The sequence below is a fragment of the Bos indicus genome, chromosome 2 (assembly GCF_029378745.1).
Source record: "Bos indicus isolate NIAB-ARS_2022 breed Sahiwal x Tharparkar chromosome 2, NIAB-ARS_B.indTharparkar_mat_pri_1.0, whole genome shotgun sequence".
Taxonomy (NCBI): Eukaryota; Metazoa; Chordata; class Mammalia; order Artiodactyla; family Bovidae; genus Bos; species Bos indicus.
This window is the reverse complement of record NC_091761.1, coordinates 60,171,948-60,184,448: the sequence shown is the minus strand read 5'-3', so window position 1 is coordinate 60,184,448 and position 12,501 is coordinate 60,171,948. Positions and strand designations below refer to the sequence as shown.

Genomic DNA, 12,501 nt, shown 5'->3' with positions numbered 1-12,501 from the left:
ATGTTCAGTTGTCCTAGCACCGTTTGTTAAAAAGACTGACTTTTCTTCATTGAACTGCCATTCCTTCTTTATTGAAGATCAGTTGACTCTATTTGTGTGGATGTGTTTCTGGGCCCTGTATCATTATTCCATTCTTGTATTTTATCTATTCTTTCCCAATAGCACACTGTCTTAAATGCTAATCTTTATAGTAAGTCTTTTTTTTCTTTCTTTTTTTTTTTTTTTACATAGTAAGTCTTCAAGTTGAATGTCAGTCCTCTGAATTTGTTTATATTTAATTATTGTGTTGACTTTTTGGAATTCTCGCTTTTCCATATAAACTTTAGAATCAGTTTGTATTAACAAAACAATTCGCTAGGATTTTTATTGGAAATGCTTGTAATGTATATATCAACTTGGGAGGAACTAACATCTTGATAATATTGCATTTAGTCATGTACATGGAATGTTTCTCCATATATTTAAAACTTCTTTGATTTCTTTAATCAGTTTTGTACTTTTCCTCATATAGATCTTATATATATATATATATATATATATATATATATAGTTAGACTGGTACTTTAGTATTTTATATATTATTGGTTCTAATGTAAATGTATTGTGTTTTTACTTTCAAATTCTAATTATTCATTGCTTTTATATAATAAAGCAGTTGACTTTTTATATTAACCTTATATCCTGCACCTTGTTATAATGTATTTGTTCCAGGAGGGTTTTTTTTTCCATTTTTGTTATTATTGCCATTGTTGATCCTTTGGAGTTATCTATGTAGACATGTGTATAATTTTCAAAAAAGACAGTTTTATATCTTTCTTTCCAATGTGACATATTTTATTTGATTTTTTTGCTTATTGCATTATCTAGGACCTCCAGTATGTTCTCAAATAGGAGTAGTGAGAAGGGACATTCTTACCTTACTCCTAATCTTAGTACAGCATCTGGTTTCTCACCATTAAGTGTGATGGTAACTACAGGTTTTTTTGTTGATATTCTTTAGCAAGGTGAAAAACTCTTCCTATATTCCAAGTTTGCTGAGAATTTTTAATCATACATAAGTGTTGGGTTTTGTCAAGTACCTTTTGTGCATATACAGGTATAATTATATGATTTTTTTTTTTTTTACTTAGTCTGTTGATGGGATAGATTACATTGATTGATTGTCATATGTCAAACCTATATTGTATACCCAGAATAAATCATACTTGGCTATGATGTATTAGTATTTTTATATGTTGTTGGGTATTATTTGCTACTATTGTATTGAGAATTTTTGCATATATGTTCATGAGAAATATTAGTCTTCTTTTTTTATAATGTTATTGTCTAGTTTTGGTAATAGGATAGTGCTGGCCTCATACAATGAATTGAGAAATCATGTCCTCTGCTTTGAGAAGTAAGTTGTCAAGAATTGATAGTATTTTTTTCCTTCTGGGGTCACAAAGATCCCATGACTGAGCAACTAACACTTTCTTTACATTTTTGGTAGAATTCAACCCATCTGGGCCTGATGCTTTCTGCTTTGGTAGGTTATTCGTTATTGATTAAGTTTCTTTAATATATATATAGATCTATTCAGATTATAGATTTCTTCTTGTGTGAGTTTTAGCAGATTGTGTGTTTTAAGGACTTGGTCCATTCACCTAAGTTAGGAAATTTGGGGGTATAAGCTTGTTCATAGTATTGTTTTATTATCCTCCCGTAGCCATGGGGAATTTCAGTGGTAGTCAGAACCTCTTGTTCAGTACTGTTGTTAGTGCTTTGTTTTCTCTCTCTTTCACTCACTCACTCTCTCCTCCTTCTGTTCTTCCTTTGCTCTTAGTTAACCCATCTAGAGGTTTATGAATTGTATTGACTTCTTCAAAGGAACGGCTTTTGGTTTCAGTTATGTTCACTATTGATTTTCAGTTTCTCATTATGTTGATTTCAACTCTAATTTTCAGTATTTTTCATTCTGCTTATTTGAATTTAATTTAATTTTCTAATATTCTAAGGTAAGAGTTTAGTTTATTGATTTTAGATAATTCTTCTTTTCTAATATGTGAATTCAGTGCTGTAAATTTCCCTCTAAGTGCTGCTTTTACTGCATTCCACAAATTTTCAAAAGCTCTATTTTCATTTTTATTTCGTTCAAAATAATGTTTAATTTCTTTTTAGATTTCTTCTTTGCTCATGTATTATTTAGAGATGTTCTATTTAATCCTCAAGTATTTGAGTGTTCCACAACCATCTTTCTGTTTTTGATTTGTAGTTTAAGTGCATTGTGTCATGAGGGCATACTTTGTATGATTTCTTTTTGATTTGTTAATGTTGTGTTTTATGGCCCAGAAATATGGTTTGTTTTGGGGAATGCTCTTTATAAGCTTGAGAAGAATGTGTATTCTGCTATTGTTAGATGAAATATTCTATATAAATGTCAATCATATTCAATTGATTGGTAATGCTGTTCAGTTCAGCTGTGGTCTTACTAATTTTCTGCTTACTGTATCTGTATGTTACTGACTCCTGGAGTCAGCAATTCTGGGAGTTGGTGATGGACAGGAAGGCCTGGTGTGGTGCAATTCATGGGGTCGCAAAGAGTCAGACACGACTGAGTGACTGAACTGAACTGAACTGATGTTACTGACAAGAGGGGTGTTGAAGTCTTCAACTATAATAACGGATTCATCGATCTTTCTTTGCCGTTCTATTAGTTTTTGTCTCATGTCTTTTGATGCTGTTGTTAGGTACATGCATAACAAGGATTTTTATGCCTTCTTGGAGAATTCACCCCATTAGAGTTTTGCAATGCCCCTCTTTATTCCTGATAATTTTCTGTGCTTTCAAATCTGCTTTCTCTGGAATTAATATACTATTCCAGCTTCCTTTGATTACTGTTAATATGATATTTTTTCTCTATGACTTTACTATTTAATCTGTCTGTATCTTTTTACTTAAAATAAGTTTCTTATAGGCAACATATAGTTGTATTTATTTATCTACTCTGAGAGTCTCAGTCCTTTAATTGCTATATTTATATCATTGATATTTAAAATGATTATTGTTATAATTGGATTAATAGCTACCACATTCATTGTTGTTTTCTGTTCACTGCTGCTGTTGTTCTTTGTTCTGCTTTTTTTGTTTTCCCATTTCTCTATTTTTAATTAATATTTTATAATATGCCATGTCTCTTTTAGTATCAATTTATATTTTTTGAAATCTTTTTCAGTGGTCGCCCTATGGTTTGCCATGGAAATTTATAACTAATCCAAGTCACTTTCAAATAGCAGTATAACATGTCACATAGTGAAATGCATTATAGAGTATTCCCCATCCATTTTCCCCATCCCTTCAGATACTGTTGTCATTAATTTCACTTACCCATAACCTATAATCACCAAATACGTTGTTACAGTAATTTTGAACAAATTATCTTTTCTCAATTAAGAAGAAATAAAATATTTTATTTTATCTTCATTTATTCCAATAGTTCTTTATGTAGATCCAAGTTTCTGAGTATCAACAAAATCAGTAAACAAGATATAATAAGGAATAGAGGAGAGTTTTACTCAAGCCAAACTGAGGACCATAGCGTGGGAGACACAGATTCGAGAAATACTTGAATTGTATTCTACCAGACTACAAAATGGAGGAGATATGTATAAATGAAACCACAAAATCGCATAATTTATTTGTCAAGAATTGGGGTTGGAGCTGTCAAGAAGTGAGGGTGCTTGATAAGCAAGTTTGCGTAATTACCAGGGGGAAACTTGAGACTGCACCTGGCAGCTGCTAGCAGATATTTTTTTTGAAAATGGTGGGTGGTCTTAAGTTTGATATATTTCAGAAAACTCACGTTTTCACTGATGCAGGAACGTAGCTGAAAACACGTTCGTAATGGCCACCTGGCTCCAGCTTGGATGCCTGAGCCATAGTTACTTCATTTTTATTTTTAAAGTATGGTCATGAGCTATATTATTTTCATTTCTCCGAAAAGCTTCTTTTAACATTTCTTGCAAGGCAAGTCTCCTGGTGACACATTTCCTGAATTTTTGTTTGAGAAAGTCTTTATTTCTCAACTTTTGAAAGATAATTTCACTAGATATCAAATTTCGGTGGTGGTATTTTTCCTTTCAACACTTCACTCTCATTTTGCTGAAATGGATTCTGAAAGAAATCTGATGTAGTATTATCCTTGTTCCTCTCTAGGCCTTACTCCAACACCCCCATTTCCATACCCAGCTTCTTTCAAGAATTTTCTCTTTGTATTTGATTTTCTGCAATTTGAATATAGAATACCCATGTAGTATTGTTGGTTTTGTTTTGTTTTTGTTTGTCATATGCTATCTGTTCCCTGAGTATCCTGGTTATGTGGTTTGGTTGTTTGTCATTAATTTTTGGAAAAAGTATCACTGATAGTCACTTCAAATAATTTTTCTGTTCCTTTCTATTTTTTTTCCTTCTAGTATCCCCATTAAATGAATGTTACTCCATTTGTAATTGTCTTACAGTTCTTGGATATTCTGTCTTTTTCACTCTTCTGTTTTCTTTACATTTTAGTTTTTGGAGTTTCTATTGATGTTTTTCAAACTCAGTGATTCTTTCCTTACCTTTGTCCAGTTTATTGATGAGTCCATCAAAGGGCATTCTATGAAGAAGGGCATTTCTGTTTCAGTCTTTGATACCTATCAGTTCATTTTGATTCTTCCATTGAATTTACACCCCTATGCTTGTAATGCCCATCTTTGGTTGCACTTTGTCTATTTGTTTTACTTTAGAGACTTTAGCATATTAATCATAGTTGTCTTAAATTCCCATAGTTGTGATAATGCCAAAATTTCACTCTATCTGAGTCTGAATGGTGTGCTTCCTATGTCTTTTAGACTGTATTTTATATTTTAGTACACCTTTTGTTTCCTTTCTTTTGTGGAAAGCTAGACTTAATGTACTGAGTGTAAGGAATGGAGATAACTAGATTTTTAGTGTGAAGTTTTATACTTACCTAGCTAGGAGTTAGGTCATGTTTGCTGATGCTCTAGGTGTTAAAGTCTAAAATTTTCCTCTGGTGTCCTTGTTTTTCCTCTTCCTTCTTTTTCTAGGGGAGATTCCTTAGATAAATCTCCCTAAATCTAGGACATGCAATTCTTTCTGTTTTAATCTCCTTTTATTATGCAAGAGACTTATTGATGATATGTCAGATTTTGAGGAGAGGAGGAGTGTTTTCTAGTCCTGTGATTATATCTCAATCTTTTATTGAACTTGTATATCCCGGCAACATGGTCTTCACAAACATTCCTCAGTCCTTCTTCCAGAGGTAAAACAGGAAGGCTAGAGGGTAGAGTTGAGTGTTTTCCTTCCAATAGGCTAATTAGGCTTGGTAAAATCCCAGCTGGTTAGGCTTTGGTAAAATAGTTTCCTTTGAGGACAGGCTTTTAAAAAAAATTCTCTGGGTGTATTTCAAAATGGCTAGGATTCCCATTTCCTGCTGGGAGCATGAAGAGATTTTTATCTTCACTATGATAACCTGGTAGGACTTCTGGAAGTGAAATTTATGAAAATGTAGATAGAATATCTACTAGGACTCTCCCCAAGTGCCCCAGAGATTTTAACTGAAAAGCTTGTCCATACTCAACCACCAGAAATTTGTCAATTTCAGTTCAAGTTTTCCTACCCTGGTACTGACTCCAGTGGCAGTTTCTGCTTCTGGTCTCCTCTTCCAATAGTAATTTGTGGTACCCTGTATCTGTCTTTGTCTCTTCAATGTTTGGAGCTGTCATCTGCCCTGTGACTACAATTTTCTGATGGATCTAAGATTTTTAGTTTGTCCAGTCCTGTTGTGAGGACTGAAGTGATGCCTTCCAAGCTGTTTACATGCTGAAATGGGAGCCAGAAGTCACCCTGTTCTCTTTTGAGTGTGTGTGTGCTCTGTCAATCAGTCATGTCCAACTCTTGTGGCCCCAGGGACTGTAACCCACCAGGCTCCTGTGCCCATGAAGTTTTCCAGTCAAGAATACTAGAGTGGGGTGCCATTTCCTACTCCAGGGGATCTTCCTGATCCTGGGATCAAACCATATCTCTTGCATCTCCTGCATTGGCAGGCAAATTCTTTACCAATAGTGCCACCTGGGAAGCCCTCTCTTTTGAGTACTATGCAGTGTATCAGACTGAAGCAACCTTTTTAAAACCATTATTCCATGAAATTGATTGTATTCATTCCATTTAGTCATTGAAGCATTATAAATTGACTCACAGACTAGGGAAATATGGTGTTACTTGACTTACTAGGAAAATACAGAGTTCAGTGGGGACATTTCTGTTTTCTCTCTCTTCCACTGTAATCAACAGAAATATCCTGGAGAGCTGTGTGGTTGAGTTATTGACAATATTGTCTTATTTGTATCAAAGGTGTATCAATCCTGATCCACAGGATTTTTGCCAAAAAGGCTCAAGTCTATTTCTAAAAAGCATACATTTTTCTTTCTGTGGGTCTGGTTCATTTAAGAAAATATCATCATTTAAATGTGACGGTTGACCTCTGGGATGAACTTTATTTCCCTTAATAGGTACAAGTTTTCCTTAAGTACAGATACCTTTCACTCTTTTGTTCCACCTTTAGATGAGTTTTATTTTGGTGTTCTCTGTGATACTGTTGGGACAAATGTCATTTTGCTTCCCCTGTTTTGATTATGGCAATGTCTGGTTGTCCTGGCATTTAGAATAGGAGGACCTCATCTTTACTTCCATAATGCATGCTCCTGCTTGTGCCTTGCTGGAATGTCATTTTCTTCATCTAGGACAACACAGAGCTTTAAGTAATGTCCTTTAGTAGCTCTCTCATTGATTTCTTTAACTTTTGATAATCACATCAAGCAATTTTCTCTTCAAAGTTACGTGTGCAATGTGATAGGCAGTTGTATTACTCATGGTGCCACTCTGCTCCCTCCTCATTGATTTGCCTCTTGGGTTTAAAGATCTTTTGTTTTTAACTGTCTCATTACATATCCTGTTTTGCCTTTTAGTTTGACAGGACTTTCTCTGAGGTTTCATTATTACATTTTAAAATAGCTGTCCTATAGCCTGTTAGCCATTCCTTTTCTCAAATATCAATGATACTGTTATTGAGCTTTTTATAAAGCCTTGACTTAATGAAATGAAGTTGTTTTCTCTATTGAGTTTTTTTTTTTAATGATTCACTTTGTTTCTTTTACTTTATTTTTTTTAAGTAGAAGGATATCTGAGTTAGGAATTTTGATCTGTAGACTAGACAATCTGTTCATATGAATAGGAAAATGATTCTTATGTATTGCTTGGATGAATAAAATTCAGATGAATGAATTTTACTTTTATTTTAATACAGAGGGAAATTTGGCATGGATAAGCTGTGATCATTTGATTTTTGTTAAACATGCCTTAATTTATCTGACCACTGTGGTCGAATAAATACTTTGATTTCTCCTGAAAAGAGTTTCTGAAGGATAATAAATTTTAAGACTGTAGAGGAAACATCATTTCTAAAGCTCAAATATTATTGTTGCTGTGTTTGTTTGCATTTTATCTCCACCACAAAAGTAGGTTTGGAAAGAAATTTTCTATTTTTATAGTCCCCCAAACATAAAAAATGCAGACCCAAAACGAAAGAGTTATTTTCATACTTTATTCTTTGAAACCAGTAGAGAATGTTTTGGTGGTAGGAATGAAAATGGAAGAAGAGTGAGAAAAGAATAAATTTTGTTTGTTGTTTTTTCCAATTTTAAGTTTTAGATTTTAGTTTTCCCCTCTTCATCTTTATTGATTTAATTTTTTAAATGGTGTATCATATATCTAAAGCCAAATGTATACATAACGTTAAATTCAAAGAAATGATACTCCATTCAACTTACTTTCATCCTGTCTTCTACTTCTTGTAGATAATATACTTTCTTGTTTTCCAGCTTTTGCTCCTTGTATTTCTTTATATTTTCTCTTCTTTCTTTCACAAAAGAAAGCATACTATCTACTGTCTTTGGATTTTTTTTTTACTTACTATTATTTACTGGAAATTGTTCCACATCAGTTACTGAGTTACTGAGTTATTCAAGGTCTTCTTCCTTTTTTGACATTTGCTTAGAATTTTGTTGACTCCCTAAACCACTTATTTGAACAAATTTTTATGCTTGGCCTCTTGGTAGATTCCAGTATATTTTAATTACAAATAATTATTTGGTAGGTAAACTCTGGATCATGTATTTTGATACTGTTGAAGGTATATCTTTAGGATAAATTCCTACAGTGTGATAGCTGGGTGAAAGGATTAATGTATACAAATTTTGTTAGGTTTTGCCAAATTTCCCTTCCTGGAAGTGATGCCATCTTAAATTCCCATCAACAAATTTACAAAGAGAGTGTTTTGTCAAGCTTTTGGAATTTTTGCCAATCTGAAATATGAAAAATGATATCATAATTGTATTTCTCTTAATATGTGTGAATTTGAACATTTGCCCATATATTCAGGGACCACATTTCTAGTTCATTTTGCAAATTGTCTATCTTTTGTTTGCCTGCATTTCTATAGGAAGTTTTGTCCAAGGTGTCATTTCCAAGTCTTTGCATCAATAGTTAAGGATATTAGCACTGAATCTGGGATATGTGTTTTCACATTGTCTTTTAGTTGTCAATTTGTGTTTCAACTTTGCTTATGATATTTTTTATGTAAAAGTTTAAAATTTTTTCTAAGTAGTCATATTGGTCTCTATGTATAATTTATTGCATTTGAAGTTTAGTTATGGCCTTTTCCACATCCAGTTTGAATGTATTGATGGTTTCAAGGTGCTACTAATATTTATGCCAGAGCAAATGGGTAATGTGGGATTTTTCCAGGCCATCTGGTTATTATGTCACCCTACATATGATGCATTTTGTGCATAGACCCTAGATAACCTCTTGTCAGTGGGTCCTATGCGTGTGTAAAGCTACTCTTTATTTATAAGAGCAAAATATAAGAAAGAATGTCAAAAGGGAATACCATAACTAAAACTTATAATACAGGACACTAAACAGCAAAGAAAAGAAGTAAACTAGATTTCTCTGTATATTGAGATTCATAGATATCCAGGATATAAGTGTCAGGTGTGAATACAAGATTCTAGAATGTTATGGATAAATATATTTTTTATATAATAGTAACTGATAGTTATAATTAAATATAGTCTCAAGTACAATAGTGGTTCCTTCTGGTACTTGGAAAAGGGAGTCCTGGTTATGGTTTAAGGGGAATTAAACTATTATATTAACATCTTATTTCTTTGAAAATAATTTGAAGCAAGTATGACAGTTGTTAAAATCAATGGATCTAGATTGGGGTGAGGTAAATGTATATTTTAAGAAACATTATTCTTTATATTTTCAGTGACTTTTTTTCTCAAAATAAAGATAAAATAATACCTCAAAAGTGTATCCATGGTTTTGATAGATTACAGTGAGTGGTGTTGGATTCATGATCTCTGAAGAAGATTTAACTTCAGGACCAGGAACCAGGCTTGATCACTCAAGAACTTTTGTATAGCAGAGTTTTACTAAAGTATAAAAAGGGACAGAGAAAGCTTCTGACATAGACATCAGAAGGGGAATGGAGAGTGCCCCCAATCCCTAGTCTTAGCAAGGGAATTATATACTTTTTAATTGGTTATTACAATAAACCAAAAGAATGTCTCAAGGTTGTAAAGATCTTACTAGACCTACTCCCATAAGATAACAGGATTAATCAGAAGGTTTTCAGGAAGGAGAAACATGTCCTCAAACAGGATACATTATTGCTATATAATCTTTACTAAGGAATGTAGGAAAAAAAGTTTGTCCTTTCCTCCTTCTTGAGAATTCCAGACCCCTTTCTCCTCCTTGGGGATCCTGGACTTCTTATCAACCTACCTAGGACTTGACTCTCTCTTTCCCCCTTTTATTTTAGGAGAATTATGTTGCCAAGGGAAAGTGGTGTCATTTTTGTTCCGTAACTACTTCCTGCTATTGAGGGGCATTATCCCTAAATTGTTGAGGCACCTTATTCTCCTGATCCTCATACTGAGGGTCTCCGATCAATGGCCCCATGTCATAGTTGGAGGAGGCTGTGGTACTCATAGGAGCCTGGACAACTATTTGTAACTTAAAAGCTTTCAGACAGTTAGAAACAAACCCTGTTTTAGTTGCTGATTTAAGGCAAAATAATCGTTAAATCAAGTTAAAACCTAATCAAAATTAAAGTCAAATTATGTCCATAGTTGAGGTACAATATGTTATACCAGTTCATCTTAGGATTGTTAGATGTCATCAGATCAAGAAGAGGCATCACATACAATTGTTGTTGGTGAAGGTATTTGCACAGTTGAAGAAACTCCTTGCCTTGAAGTGGAGAAACACACCATGGGAAATCTTCAGTTGATGAGGAGGTTGAAAAGCTGAAAGCTGAGTCACATAGTTAGTTCTAAGGTTTTAGGACCTATGACAATATCTGTATGCAAAAACAGTCTGTCACAGAGACAGACCCTTCTTCTTAAGGGTGCTTTAATGAGAGCTTTTGAGCCCTCATTAAAGCTATGGGTAAAATATTAAACAAACTGTCTTGTGTTTTCTGACTTAGCTTTCACAGATGCCTCTGAATGATGTCATTAGCCTTTTTAACTTTAAAAAGGCTATGGCCACACCCCTTTAGTTACAGTAGCTTTAAAGGCAGAGCATTGTTGCTCTGAACTTTAGAGTTTAATGACTTCTCAATCATAAGAAGTCAGTACAGTAAGATTTTGCCCATTAGTAAACTTATGAGCTTTCAGTTCAGTTGCTCAGTCGTGTCCAACTCTTTGTGACCCCATGAATTGCAGCACGCCAGGCCTCCCTGTCCATCACCAACTCTCAGAGTTCACTCAGACCCACGTCCATCGAGTCAGTGATGCCATCCAGCCATGTCATCCTCTGGTGTCCCCTTCTCCTCCTGCCCTCAATCCTTCCCAGCATCAGTCTTTTCCAATGAGTCAACTCTTCGCATGAGGTGGCCAAAGTACTGGAGTTTCAGCTTTAGCATCATTCCTTCTAAAGAAATCCCAGGGCTGATCTCCTTCAGAATGGACTGGTTGGATCTCCTTGCAGTCCAAGGGACTCTCAAGAGTCTTCTCCAACACCACAGTTCAAAAGCATCAATTCTTCGGTGCTTAGCTTTCTTCACAGTCCAACTCTCACATCCATACATGACCACCAGAAAAACCATAGCCTTGACTAGACGGACCTTTGTTGGCTTTAGGCATTAGCAAAACAATAGTAGCAGTTACCCTTCAGAAATGTGGCCATAGCCTTTTTTCAGTAAGGAACTAAATTTTGATCCTGTGGGCAAGCTCAAAGCAGGAGCCTGCAAAAGAGCAGTTTGAAGGGCGTTAAAAACCTTTTGAGTCTCTTGGGACCAAACCTGCTTGTCAGTTTGGGCCTGCTGATTCTGTTACAAGTTTATAGAAAGGCCAGGCAAGTTCTGCATAATGCTGAATCCAAATGCAACAATAGCCTGTAATGTCCAAGGATCCTCTCAATTGTTTTAAAGTCATAGGTGGAGGGTGATTTAGTATAGGTTTAGCTCTAGAAAGTATCCTTCAAATCAATGATTGAAAAATATTTGGTTCATTTAGGAATTTCAGACAATAAAGTATAAGGATTAGACACTTATTATTTGTATATCTTGAACAAGTCTTCATTTATCATTTGACTTTTCTTACACCCAAAATAGGAATGTTGCATGGACTAAACCCTTCCTTAACCTTGGGCATTAATGAATACTGCTTTTGATGTGGAAATAAGTGAGGGTCTGTGAGCTTGATAATGACAGGAACAACATTTTGTGCTTGACCCATAGTTTTTACATCAGCCCACACTCTAGTATTTACATTTTGTTCAGTTAAAAAGACTGGGTTCCATATTCATGAAAACAGAGGCCTGGACCTTCTTGAGTATATCCCTCTCCAGAAAGGGTGAGGGAGACGGATACAATCAGAAACTCCTGTGAAAATAGCATAGAGTCTCAGTTGCAGCTTAAAGGATGACTGAAATAATAACGTTTGGCTTGTCCTGACAGTCCCATTACAGTAGGGGATTGGGAGAAAAGCAGTCCAGGGGCTTCAGTGAGCACAGAGAAAGTTGCCCTAGTGTCCAGAAGAAAATCAACTGATTGGACCCCCACAGTTATTAATACCCAGGGTTCCTCAGATGTTATTAGGATGGGAGCTTGTGTGGGGATGCCCAGGCATCTTCAGTCCTGATTATCCTGAGAGGCCAACCCCTGGGGCCTACACCTCTGGGGGCAGACTCTCCTCCAGTGTGGTCCTTTACTGACCGGACATGGAGCCGGGGTGACTTAGATGCCTGAGGGCAATCCCGCTTGAGATGCCCCTCCTTTCCACAGTAATAGCAAGTCGGTCTCTTTTCACCTGGGTCCCTCTGGGCATTTTTCCTCAGCCTGTTTCATAGCAGTTTTCATAGCCATCACTAGAGCCTGGGCCTTTTCTTTGGTTC

The 12,501-nt window shown here is 35.1% G+C and overlaps 1 protein-coding gene across 1 annotated transcript in view; it reads left to right on the top strand.

The window, feature by feature from the left end:
• THSD7B (thrombospondin type 1 domain containing 7B) overlaps positions 1 to 12,501 on the top strand; it is a 1,073,031-nt gene that overhangs the window by 349,906 nt on the left and 710,624 nt on the right. The window lies entirely within an intron of this gene.